Raw genomic sequence first — 13,073 nt, 5'->3', positions numbered from 1 at the left:
TTTGGTTTTTCTATTTGGGGGAGGATTTTAAAAATGCCTTTGCATAGCATCTCTGCTTGCAGAATGGCCTTGTGAGTCTCAAGATAGCATTTGGAAACCCAAGAGGCTTAGTTATGGTTTAACTAAACACTGGTCCCCTCTTGCTTGGTGCCTGGGGACTTAAGGCCCTTAAGGAGTTAAAAAGAGATGGTATGCAAAATTTTCTGCTATTCTTTAGCTTAAGAAAAAGAAATTTGCTGTGAGCTACTTAGTGAATCCTTACTGAAGCTACATCTGTTGGCTTCATTATGTATTCAGCTTTGTGTTAGGTTTTTTGTCGGCAAGGGTTGGATTCCTTATTAAATATTGTGTGTGTGCATGTGTGTTTTGTATGTGCTCACAATATGAAGGCAGAGAGGTGCAAACAACAGATGTTTTCTTGCAGCCAGCCTTGGGTACAAGATTCCTGCATGTCTCACCTCATTGTCAAAACCTTTAGCTTTATTCATAAACCAATAAATATGAAACCTACATGGGTGAGTTACGTGAACTGCAAAATGTATGCTCCTAAGTCTCTCTCTTTTTTTTTTAAAGAAGTAGCCAACCCATTTTTTTTTTTTTTTTTTTTTTTTTTTTTTATGATAGTCACACAGAGAGAGAGAGAGAGAGGCAGAGACACAGGCAGAGGGAGAAGCAGGCCCCATGCACCGGGAGCCCGACGTGGGATTCGATCCCGGGTCTCCAGGATCGTGCCCTGGGCCAAAGGCAGGCACTAAACCACTGCACCACCCAGGGATCCCTGCTCCTAAGTCTCATTCACAGAATGACTTCTTTTCAAAGTCGGAACAGGATCTCAAAGCAACCCTGACCGTGGCGATAACCTCAGATTCTGCTTTTGTGAGAAATCTTGTGAATCTAAGGCTAGAGGATTAGAGAGCTCTTTGGGAAAAAATTTTGAAATCCACATTGTTTTTTGAGCATCTACTGTGTACTAGCTATTATATTATGATTTACTGTAGTTAGCAGTCTTTTTTTTTTTTTTTTAGATTTTATTTATTTATTTTAGAGAAAGAGAGCGTACAAGAGTTGGGGGGGTGGCAGGAGGGAGAGGGAGAGAGAGAAAATCTCAAACAGGCTCCTCACTGAGCACAGAGCCCAAGTGGGGCTCCCTCCTGGACCCTGAGAGCATGACCTGAGCTGAAATCAAGAGTCTGCTGGCTAACCAACTGAGCCGCCCAGGCACCCCCTACTGTAGCTAGTATTATACTTAATTTGTGCAGCAACCATGTGGTGGGTGTTATTTTCTACACTTAGAGATGTTACTGTCTGACCAAGGTCCTGTCAAGGTGCTAAGTGCTGCTCCTCCCTTCTCCATGAACCAGTGGATACATAAACAGGGATTAGTGATGAAAATATGAAGCTTTTTGCTTGAGCCTGGTCGAAAAAAAATGGACCAGCAGCCAGAATTAGACTAGTTCTGTTCCAAATCTACATATTGGGACCCACCAAAGAGAAAGGGCCGCAGAGATAAGTGTAATCAGACTGAATAGCTAGAAAACTAAGGTTCTATCTTTCTCTTCCACCCAAACCTCTCGAAGCACAGAATATTTCTCAGGAGGTTTGCAGCTTGGAGGAGCAGAAAATACAACCTTGCTGTAAGCAGGTAAATCTGAGAAAAAAAATCAAGTTGGAGGAGACGGGGTTGCATTTTCCTAAGCTGGGACAAATAAAGAAAGGATTGGAGAGGATGATAGAAGCTATCTTCGCAGTACTGGTCTTCCCAAAGAGTGGAGGTTCCCATTTTAAGGGACAAGGTAGGAATTGATGAGTCTTTGATCATCGGAAAATGGTTCTTCCTTCTTCCACATAGATAATAGAAGAGAAAACTTGAGTTTGACTTTAAGATCTTAAGTGCATTTCTACGGACCCTCCACAATCAGTGACCCATTACTTTAGGTCATTGATTCTTAGACTAGGGTCTTTGGACCAGCGGCCTCCACATCACCTGAGAGTTTGTTAGAAACGCAGTTCTCAGACCCCACCCCACACCTACAGAATCTGAAACTCCAGTGGAGTGGGGGGGGGGGGGACAGAGTCTGTGTTTTCATTACCTCCAAGTGCTTCTGAGGCATGCTCAAGTTTAAGAACCAATGTCCTAGAGATCTTAGTAACTCCTTTAAGTGTTCACGTTCATCCTAAAGTGGGTCTGATGAGGATGAGGTGTTTCTACTGTTCTCTGCCTCACAAAAGCTGTGACTAGGGACTCAGAAGAGGTGCTATTATTCATGAGAATGAATTCAAAGGATAAAGAAGGTGAGTATTCACAGCATGAGGACAGGTGTCTTGGGTGGGGGACAGAGGGCTCCTTTGTTATATTTTTCTTCCCCTGCAACAATGGCTCAATCTCTGGCTCCTAGAATCTTCCCCCCTAAATCTTACCAAAATATAAAATCTCACCAAATGACAGGACAGCCCCTTCCTTCTTTCTGCTATGCCAGCCTGCAGCCTCTGAAGGACATCAGAGAGGAAAATGTACCCACTGTGCAAAGGATAAAGCAGTTCCCATTGCTCCTCTTTGGGCCCTTCTATAAACTGTCATGGGTACAAGGAGGAGACCTGGCCCCTTTCCACACATCCCTGCAATTTCTGGTTTTCTGCTCTGGATCACAGCACCAATTGATTGCCCTTGGGGGAAAGAAAGGATACTGATGGCTCACATCACCCTTCTTTTCTGCCCCCCTCTCATGTAGAATCACACATTTGGGTTGCTGGGGCAGACCTTACAAATGACCTTTTTAAAAGATGTTAAATGACTAGGCCCAGCAACAAATTACTTACCAAAGTCACAGGGTGAACGTTGCAGCCAGGACTCTTAACTCACAGTTCACTGCTGCTTTTACTGCCCTGGACTGCCTTGCCCCTTCTGCCTCCACCTCTTTCACATTTTCTTTCCAGCACAGGTCCATACTTCAGTCTGGAAATCTCTCAGTCTGCTGTTACCCTCAGAGGTCTTTGGCCTCAGATGGTGACCGAGCATCTGTAAAAGCAAGGTTGAAACATTCCTATGATTCGGAGCTGCCAAGCAGAGCTTCTTGAAAAGGTTGGCTATGTTGCTTGTGTTTATTTGGTTTTGCACATGACAAAAATTCAAATATAAGTGGGTTAGGCGAAAATGGAGATTAATTGTCTTACTCAAAGACTGTGAGTAAATGTTGAACAGTCGAACCATGGGAAGAGCAGAGAGGTGTTCAAACACTAACAAGGCTCTCTCTTTGCCTCCTGTCCCTGCTTCTTTCTGTACATTAACTTCACTTTCTCTTGTGAAAAAGCCAGTTCCTCCTTCCACATACCCGAAACATGGGCACCCGATTTGTACTTTTTACACATCCACTATGGAAAAGGCACTGCCATTTGTTGTCTGTACCCCATGTTAAAAAAATCTCAGGGAGGGGCGTCTGGGTGGCTTAGTTGGTTAAGTGTCTGCCTTTGGCTTAGGTCATGATACTAGGGTCCTGAGATCGAGCCCCATAACAGGCTCCCTGCTCAGTGGGGAGCCTCTCTCTCTTTCTGTCTCTCATGAATAAAATAAATAACATCTTAAAAAAAATCTCAGGGAAAGCCTCTGATTGGTCCAGCTTGGGACCAACACCAATCAGTTATGAATGTGGAGTCTTAGGGAAGAGTATGACTTATGTGCTGGAACAACATGATATTCAACTGGGGGTGGAACCAGTTTCTTGGCAGACATAACAAGCCACAGTATGTGTCCTATATACACAGACATGATTATTATCAGGTCATTTACCAAATATTTATATTAATTCACCCTGTAAGTATTTAAAGACACTTGTTTCTTTTTTCCAAATTGTTTCCCCCACTATGTCCTAATTTTTAAATCTTTATGGCAGCTCTGGAAAGGAAGATGTAAAAGGGGGAAAAAAGTCATTTTTCAGAAATAAAAACTGGAACCTATGAATTCGCCCTAAAAAAGGCAGTCAAATTAGTCAAAGGCAGAGCCAGCTCAAGGATGAAGGTTGGCCAGATGTCCAGTTCTGCTCCTAATTAATGGATGGCAAACTAATGGCCCCTAGGCTTAATACCATTCACCAACTTACTTTATTTGGCCAATGCTGGATTTGCAGATATCTTAAATATGATCATCTTAAGGCAGGGTATGTCTCCTCCAATTCGCCATAGAGCCTAACACTACATGTCTTTATGTACCTGGTTCAATCCACACAGTTCTATTATCTTCCCAGCCCCTATAGACATTTGAGTTTGCTTCTGCTGCCTACCAAAGTTAACAGCATTCTTGGTGGTTCTATGATCTGCCAAAATCAAATACAAGTTTCTTGGGTTATTTTGCCACAATTTTTCCCTAGAGATGCCTTCATAAGTTATGTCAATATTTTGAGAGACAATATTGGGCAAATAAGTTTCACTAAATAGACCAAGCAATTTTTACTTTTTAAAAAATCTGAATAGAATTAGCTTTTTGTTTTTCCCGCTGACCCTGCTGGCAGTCTGGTGACACCTATGGATCCCTTTGCAAAGTGATACTTTTTTAATGTATAAAATTGAATACATAAGATTTCATAGGAAACAAATTATATTGAGATATGTTTTTTTTTAATTTTTTTAAAATTTTTATTTATTTATGATAGTCACACACACAGAGAGAGAGAGAGAGGCAGAGACATAGGCAGAGGGAGAAGCAGGCTCCATGCACCTGGGAGCCCGACGTGGGATTCGATCCCGGGTCTCCAGGATCGCGCCCTGGGCCAAAGGCAGGCGCCAAACCGCTGCACCACCCAGGGATCCTGAGATGTGTTTATCAAAGTATTTTTAAATTTGTGATGTAGTAATATATTATCTTTTAAAAAGTACAGCATTAAATAGCAGTATTTGGTGGAGAGTCTAATAATGACCACAATTTCAAGTAGTAATAAGAGTATACATTTTGAGATACCTGTAACAACTGTGAAGTGATATGGAAGTCATCTGCGATTTCTACTGGTGCTGCATCAGGGGTCGGGATCCCCTCCAGCACTACCAGTGTAGAGGTGGGAGTAAGCCAAAGGAGAGGAAGGAAAGGTAGATCTGCATGTCATGTGGGCATAAGCGATACTTGGGGTTCCCTGAAGCAGTTATTTTTTGTTGTGTAACAAATTACCCCAAAACTTAAAACAGCAATTTCTTATTTCTCATGGGCCTGTGGTTAACTGGATAGGATGGTTCTTCAGTCAGCTGGTAGATTGGCTGGGGTCTTGTTGGTCTGTAATGTCCTCACTTCCACAAGTGGTGGTTGTTAACTGGCTGTGGGCCAGGGTGACAAGTGACTAGACCAACTATCTCTCATTAACCAAAAACAGCAAGAAAGGATGAGCACCAGCATGGGAGCACTTTTAAAGTCTGTTTAGGCCCAAAATGCTATTGTCCCATTGGCCAAAGTAAGTCTCATGGCTAAGCACAGAGTCAGTATGGGAGGGGGCACCCAAAATTATGATACTGAGAGGAGAAGTATTACAACCATTTTTGCAAAACTATCTACTACAGCCCCCACCAAACATGGGAGCGTTAATCAGAGAAAGCCCTTCTATCTGCCACAGGCTGGGCACCAGGCCTCCATCCTGGGGCTATGGAGCTCCCACTAAATTTCACACACCAGGGAATTTAGGCATGGGTTATTATAATCTGCCAAATTTAGAGCCTCCGGGCTTAAGTTTTAGATATCCTTGGGTCAAGAAGGTGCCTGGAACATCTCTCTGCGTCTCTCCAAGTTAACATCCACAGACCCAGATGTCCAGTAAATTCAGGGGGTACACAAAAGGAAAATTTTCTCCTCTGAACATTAAGGCTGAGTAAGCCTTTCAGGATTCAAACTGGAAAAAAACAAAAACAAAAACAAAAACATCACCTTCTTATGGTTTTGTGAAGACGTTTCTTTATCTGAAATTTTGCCTGGGCTTGCCTTGGTGTGGGCAGTTGTATTTGAACTTTTTTTTTTCTTCCCCTGTTTAAGCAAACTCTTCTTTCTCCTCTAATTGCAAGAGCTCCCCATCATGGTAGAAACAATTCTCAGCCAGTCCTCTGCCCAATGAGCACTTTGGAAATGGGAACCCAAGGGAGGAGGCAGTGGAAAAAACCCTGAAGGCTTTTCAACTGTGCTGCTGCGTCATGGAAAACCAGCGACGCACCTGCGCTGGTGCCTCCCAGCAGGTCCCACGAGAGCCTTCGTCTTAGTTATTCCGTGGATGAGCAGGGGTTGTCTGACTCACCCAGCTGTCTAGTCCGGCACTTCAAAAAGCATTCTGAGTCCTGCTGTACATTTTCTCAGCTCACTTCAGATATCAGATGGCAGACTCCTGAGGATCAGACCTTGAGCAGAGAAACTGTTCACTCTTTCAGATCCTGTACCAGCTTCTTTACTGAGCTCGCCACTACCACCCCCCCAACACACACACATACAGACACACGCACAGACACACACACACACACGTGTGCACAAATTTAAATAAAGGCTTCTAAATTCTTTAGTCAGCATGCTCTCTTAGGCTGGGTCCTCCCACAGAAACAGACCCTGAGGACATGAGTACACATATTTTATTTGAGAGGTGACCCTAGGAAACACTAGTAGGTGAGCCAGGGAAGCATGAGAATGAGAAGGAAACCAGTGCAAGGGGATATTTGTGAGCAGGCTACCACCTGCTGGGGCTCAGTCCTGAATTGCTTCATTTAAAAGACAAGGAATCGGGGCACCTGGGGGTGGCTTAGCTGGTTGAGTGTTTGCCTTCAGCTCAGGTCATGATCCCAGGGTCCTGGGATCGAGCCCCACATCAGGGTCCCTGCTCAGTGGGAAGCCCGCTTCTTAAAAAAAAAAAAGAAAAAAAAAATAAATAAAAGACAAGGAATCTGAAGTATAGGCAAAGCAATTCCCATCCTTCAGAAGCTATAAACTTGCCTCCAGCCCTGTGGGAGGCCAAGCTACTCCGGAGACTGGAGAAATCCCAAAGGCGCTGAGTCATAGCTTGAGTAGCCCTCAGAATGCACAGGGAAGGTGGGTGCCAAGGAGATACAGGTGGAGCATTACGGATGGCTGCTACTCTTGTGCAAACTGTCATCTCCAAATACCCCAAGCACATACCCATCTCCAGCTTTGGTCCATTTGGTTTAGTCAACATGTTTATTCAACACATATTCATTAGGCCCCTACTGGGTACCATTTATTCAACACCCATGTTCTGAGTTTCTGCGTACATAATTGCATTTGCTTCCCGTGACAACCTGCAAGGAGGTATTATTAGTTTCATTTTACAGATGAGAAAAGTGAGGTGCAATGAGGTTAATAAATTACTGTAAGTCCCCCAACCTGAAAATGGCAGAGCTGAGATTCCTATCCAGGTCCACTTTTGAGTGTCAACTCCATCCATCCACTGTAACCACCACCCAGTTAGGTCAGGACACTATCCTGCTCCTTTGAGAAAAGGCTCACCCATGCCCAGCCCCTGTGCCACCATTTTCCAGAATCTTTCCCCTCTCCCTTCTTTTTCTGTCCTGTTCTTTTATCTCTTGTTTTCAAGCTGCCTCCAGGGAATTACCTCCTGACCCTTTGGTGTTCCAAACCCTCTCTCAGGGCAGTGGGCTGCCCCTCTCACCTTTCAGGCCCCCTGACCTTGGGCACTGTGACATCTCTCTCCAACCTCATTACATCTTGGACTTTCCAGGTCCTTAAATAGCCTCCAGCTCACACCCAACCATGATCTGTGCTCCTCCAGCCCACATCTGTCGGGCACTTTGGCAGGTCCTGCCGTTTCTGGTATCCTGCTGAAGGAGTCAGAGAACTGTCTCTTTGTGACATCTTGTGACTTTGGGACTGATTTCACCTGTGGGCCCCAAGCAAACGGGCACCAAATGTTTTGTTTTTGAGCATCAGACCAAAATGCAAGTCCCAATTTACTGTTGTTAATATTTTAAAAATAAAATGGCATGAGGTGAGGACCAGGAGAGGGAATAATTAATTCCAGCCTGCCAGCAGGAGAGTGGGAGGAAGGAGGCAGCTCTTGCAGTCTCAGGGAGGACACCCCGCAGTAAACACAGAGCTTCAGCTTCCAGGTGGTGAAGAAATATAAAGGGGGGGCAGGTGGGATGCAAAACAATTCTGCAAGGCACTATTTTAGAGATAATGTGTCTGACTTCATGAAACACATACTGTCATTTTGAAAAACAATATCATAGAGCATTAGTGCCAATACTACCTCTGGTGCTCTGGAGCCAGTACTGGTGAGCAGCCCATTTACTCCACCTCTCACAGAACAAAACCAGAAAAAAGTTGGAAATGCAAGAAGTATAAGAAGGGGGATGATATCTGTGATGGAAAATGGCTTCTTGTAGATCAGTGAGTGCAAATTTTATACCATGGATCCAAATAGACCATTTTTATTCTTTATTTTTTATTTTGAGAGAGAGAGAGAGGGAGAGCATGAGCAGGTGTGGGGCAGGCAAAGGGAGAGGGAGAGAGAATCTCAAGCAGGCTCCATGTTCAGCACACAGCCTAATCTGGGACTCGATCTCACAACCCTGAGATCATGACCTGAGTCGAAATCGAGAGTTGGACATTTAACTGACTGAGCCACCCACTTGCCCCTAAATAGACCATTTTTAAATGATCATTTTAAAATCCAAAGTGTTTTAGCAGAGAAGGAAGAGTAGGGGCCTTTGGCATTCATACCTAGTTTTGAACCCCATCTTGGATCCCAACTCTCCAGGCGCTTTGGAACCACACAGCATGCTGTGTCATCTCTGTGCCCACATGTGTGGGTTACATTGTAGAATCAGGGAAGGTTGAACTGGAAGAAATGTTGGGAAGCCTCCAACCCAAACTCCTCACTCCAGTAAAGATACGGTTTAGACTTTGTTAACAGTTGTTAACTAGAGCCCCCCCAGGCTACACCACAAAACCAACCAGCATTCCCTAAGTGGAGGATTGGAGGGAGATGAGAGGGGTTTGTAAAAGCCCTCTGATTTCAGGAGGCACCAGGAATGCACAGAGGCCTTTCTGGAGCTCAGATGCATTTCTTATTTATTGCTGTGTAACAACATTACAGCAAGCCCAGAGGCTTAAACCAGCACACATTTATTATCTCACAGCTCCATGGGTCTTGGGTGTGGGCACAGCATGGCGGCGGGCTCTCTGTTTAGGGTCTCACAACCTCCTGGAGCTGCATTCTCATCTGGAGCCTGAGGTCTACTTCCAAGCTCCTTCAGGTTGTTGGTGGAATTCAACTCCTTGCCTGATAGGACTGAGGGCTGGGTTTCCTGGCTGACTGTGAGGCGGGAGCCCTTCTCAGTTCCTCACTGCTTGGCCCCCTGTAGGCCCAATCACAAAGATTGCAGTTGAGCTCCTCAAGGCCAGCAGCAGGGTTTCCTCAGGAAGGTTCAGGTCCTTCTTGTAAGGGTTTTCACCTGGTCAGGCCAGGCCTAGGCCTGGATGATCTCCCTTTCGATGATCTCAAAGTCAGCTGATTGAGGGCTTTAATTACACATGCAGAATCCCTTTACCTTTTCCTTATGGCCTGACCTTATGGTGTGACATCTTGTCATATTCACAGAAGCCACCCACACTCCATGTGATAAGATTCCACACAGAGCCTGTGTGCCAGGAGTGGGAATTGTGACAGCCATTCTAGAATTGTGCCTCCCACACCAGGGAAAGCCCTGTTCTTCTCCCTTCAGCCAGCCGCATGCCCCTATTCTGAGAACACCTGGATGCACATCACAGTCAGGGGCCTCCCAGATGACCATTTCTCAGCAGCCAGGCTTCATTTTGAACTGGGTAATTTTGATGTTTGCAGACCTGCCTGCTGGCCTGAGTTGGGGCCTGCGTGCATTTTCCTGACCTTGATTGCCTCAATCCACAATCATCGTTCCAGAAGAGGCAAGGCTCACAGAGCCCTGGAAGAGCAGGCAGGGGGCTCTAGAGGGTTTGACTTTCAGTGTTTGCTGTCAGCATCCTGGAGAGTGATGCCAATGGCTCCAATGACTCTGTGGGGCCAGCAATCACTGCAGGCTTGCAGGGGGGTGGGGGGGTCGCTGGCATGAGATGAGCTATGGAACTCCTCTGGGAAGCAGCTGCTAGGGGTAATAGGAGCGTCTGCAGCCTTGCTGAGCTTTCACAGAGCCAAACAAGAGGTCTGGGGCTGCCCACCCCATGCATGGGAGGTCTGTGTGGCTGGGGGTATTCAGCATTCTGAACCCTGCCAAAGCTGGACCACTTTGAGCTGGAAAGAGCAGCAGAGGCCTTGGCCAGAACCACAGATTGGGACAGACCTCAAGGGGCAGGCTGGCAGAGAGCTACAATCAAGATAGGGGCAGCTTCTTTGTTCAGTGATCTACGGGCAGCCTGGCAATGCTTCCTGAGCCCCAGAGGGCATCCAGTGGGTTGAACCCTGTGGATCTTCATCACTCAGAGTAGGAGCACACAGCATCCATCAGTTCTCCTTTATTCTTCCTGTCATCCACCACATATTTACTGAGCATCTATATGCCGACTGCTCCTCTAGGCACTGGGAAAACAAGTGAACATCAGGCAAGATTTCCTCTCGTGGAAATAACACATTAGCAGGAGGAGATAAACTGAAAAACACAGAAACAGCAGTATCAGATGGGGCTGGAGGCTAAGCAAGAGGCTAAAATCGGGTGAGGGGGTAACAAGAGAGGCAGGGAAGGCCCCTCTGAAGAAATGGCAGTTAAGCTCCAGATGAGGAGGGACCCATCCCAATGGAGAGAGTATTTCAGAAGGTTGGTACAAATTCCTGAGGCAGGAGCAAGGCTGGTGTGTTTGCACATCCAGGGAACTGGTGCACCTGCCAGTTAGGAGTAATAAGGATCAGGGCAGGGCACCTCCAGCAGCCATTATAGTAGCCACGACTTTCCTGGTGGAGGAGAGGGGATGACCAGGCTATGAAGCACCCTGCTGCAAGAAAACATTAGACCCCAAATTTTCAAAATAAATTAAATGAGCTAACACGGGACCCCTGTTATAGGAGGAAGCTCTCATTGCCCACAGGTTCTCTTCAAAAAAATCTTTAAACAGTCAGCTCTCACTACGCACTTAAAATGGGAATTGATTTACTGGTGTTCCATTCACCTAGCTTCTTAGGAATAAATTCAGTGCATGTTGGAGAGTGTCAAAAACCAAAATGCATACTGAATAAAACAAAGCAGAGAGATGTATTGCAGGGGTTTTGACCTGCAAGCCAGGAAACCCAAGGCTATGGGAACAGTTGAGTTCCAAGTTCCCCACAGACTAAGGGATTTTTTATGGGATAAATACAGAACTTATTCAGCTTTTTCAGCTGATTGGTTGCCTAGTGGTTACTGCCACAGAAATTGAAATCCTTTTCTGAGAGTAGATGTGGCCTGTTCACCAGGAATACATTCACCAGGAAGAACCACTGCACTATGATCACAGAGATGGAGCCAGTAGCTCAGGAGAAGGACCGGACTTAACACAAGTGCCCCTTGTGACTTTACTTAAAAACTGGCTTTACCACTCAACTGTGTAGCTCTTAAGAATGTAGACTAGTGGGGTATCTAGGTGACTGTCAATTAAGTGTCTGCCTTTGGCTCAGATCGTGATCCCAGAGCCCTGGGATCAAGTCACATGGTGGGCTCTCTGCTCAGCGGGGAGTCAGCTTCTCCCTCTTTGCTCTCTCTCACATAAATGAATAAAATTTTAAAAAAGAAAAAGAATGTAGACCAGTGGTTTCCAAAACTTGTCTGCACATCAGGATTGCCTAGGATCTTATAAAAATGTCAAAGTCCAGGCCATATCCTAAGCCAATCAAATCACAATTTCTGGGGGCAGTTTTAAATAATGTTTTTATTTTGAAATAATTTTAGATTTGCATAAAAGTTGTGAAGATAGTATACCTCTCCCCTGAAGAATGTATACTCCTCTTCCAATTTCCCCCACTGTTATGCCTTATATTATCATGGTACATTTGTCACAACGAGGAAATTGACATTAGTCCATTACTATTAATCAAACTCAAGATTTTATGTGGATTCCACTAGCCTTTCTACAAATGTTCTCTTCCTATTCTGGGGCCCAATCCAGGTACCACACTGCATTTAATTGTGTCTCCCCTGTCTCCTTTCTGTGATAGTCTCTTCATCTTTCTTTGTTTTTTACAACCCTGGTAGTCTTGAGGAGCATTGGCCAGATACCCACAGAACATCACCCAATCTGGGTTTATCTGTTATTCTCATCATTAGACTGGGGTTCTAGGTTTTGGGAAAGAATATGGTAGAAGTGAAGTGTTCTACCCATCATCTCACACCAGGGCGTGTAGCAAATCCACATGACATCACTGGTGATGTTATATTTGCGTAGAGTAGCATTTGCCAGGTGACTCCACTATAAAGTTACTGTTTTTCCCTTCCCTTACTCTAATCTTTGGAAACCTGTCACTGAGTCTAGCCCAATATCAAGGTGTGTGTATGTGTGTGTGTGTGTGTGTGTGTGTGTGTGTGTGTGTAGGGAGGTGGTAATCAAGCCCTGCCTGCAAGCAAAAATCTGAAGGACACATTTTCATGGCTACCATAAAGTCCTGATCTCTTTGCCTTAGTTCCCAGTCACTACTGTGCAAACTTTCTCAAATGATCCAGGACTTGGTGTACTCCTCAGTCTCTTGGGAATAAACCAGCACTTCTGGCTGTGTTACCTTGAGCAGGTTATTAGGCCCTACTGAGCCTCAGTTTTCTCATCTGACAAACAGGTATCAACAGAGTATCTATTTCTAAGAGTTATTGCAGAGATGAATTAGATAATGCATATAGTTTTGACTGCAGTGCTGGACATAGAGCAAGCATTCCATGAATGTTAACTATCAACCATAGTAATGATATTAGTAATGCTTTCCCTACTCCAGCCTTGTGTATCAGATATCTAGTGCACCTCAGTGACATAAAACAGTAAGTTGGAACTTATGTTTGAGAGGGACATATTAAATACCTCATTCTAGAATGTTTACCTCTTTTTATTTTTTTAAAGATTTTATTTATTTATTCATGAGAGACAGAGAGAGAGGCAG

At 44.9% G+C, this 13,073-nt stretch overlaps 1 protein-coding gene and 1 long non-coding RNA gene across 4 annotated transcripts in view; one reads left to right on the top strand and one right to left on the bottom strand.

The window, feature by feature from the left end:
- The window catches only part of SNAP25 (synaptosome associated protein 25), a 78,522-nt gene that overhangs the window by 10,647 nt on the left and 54,802 nt on the right, over positions 1-13,073 (top strand). The window lies entirely within an intron of this gene.
- LOC111092232 lies at positions 9,036-10,807 on the bottom strand. Its single transcript, XR_005377599.1, has 2 exons — positions 9,442-10,807; positions 9,036-9,345 (listed from the first exon to the last, which is right to left on the bottom strand). It is a non-coding gene; the product is annotated as an uncharacterized LOC111092232 (long non-coding RNA).

The sequence above is a fragment of the Canis lupus genome, chromosome 24 (genome assembly GCF_011100685.1).
Source record: "Canis lupus familiaris isolate Mischka breed German Shepherd chromosome 24, alternate assembly UU_Cfam_GSD_1.0, whole genome shotgun sequence".
In the NCBI taxonomy this organism is placed as follows: Eukaryota; Metazoa; Chordata; class Mammalia; order Carnivora; family Canidae; genus Canis; species Canis lupus.
Note: the sequence above shows the minus strand (reverse complement) of the source record. Positions and strands in the feature narration are given on the sequence as shown.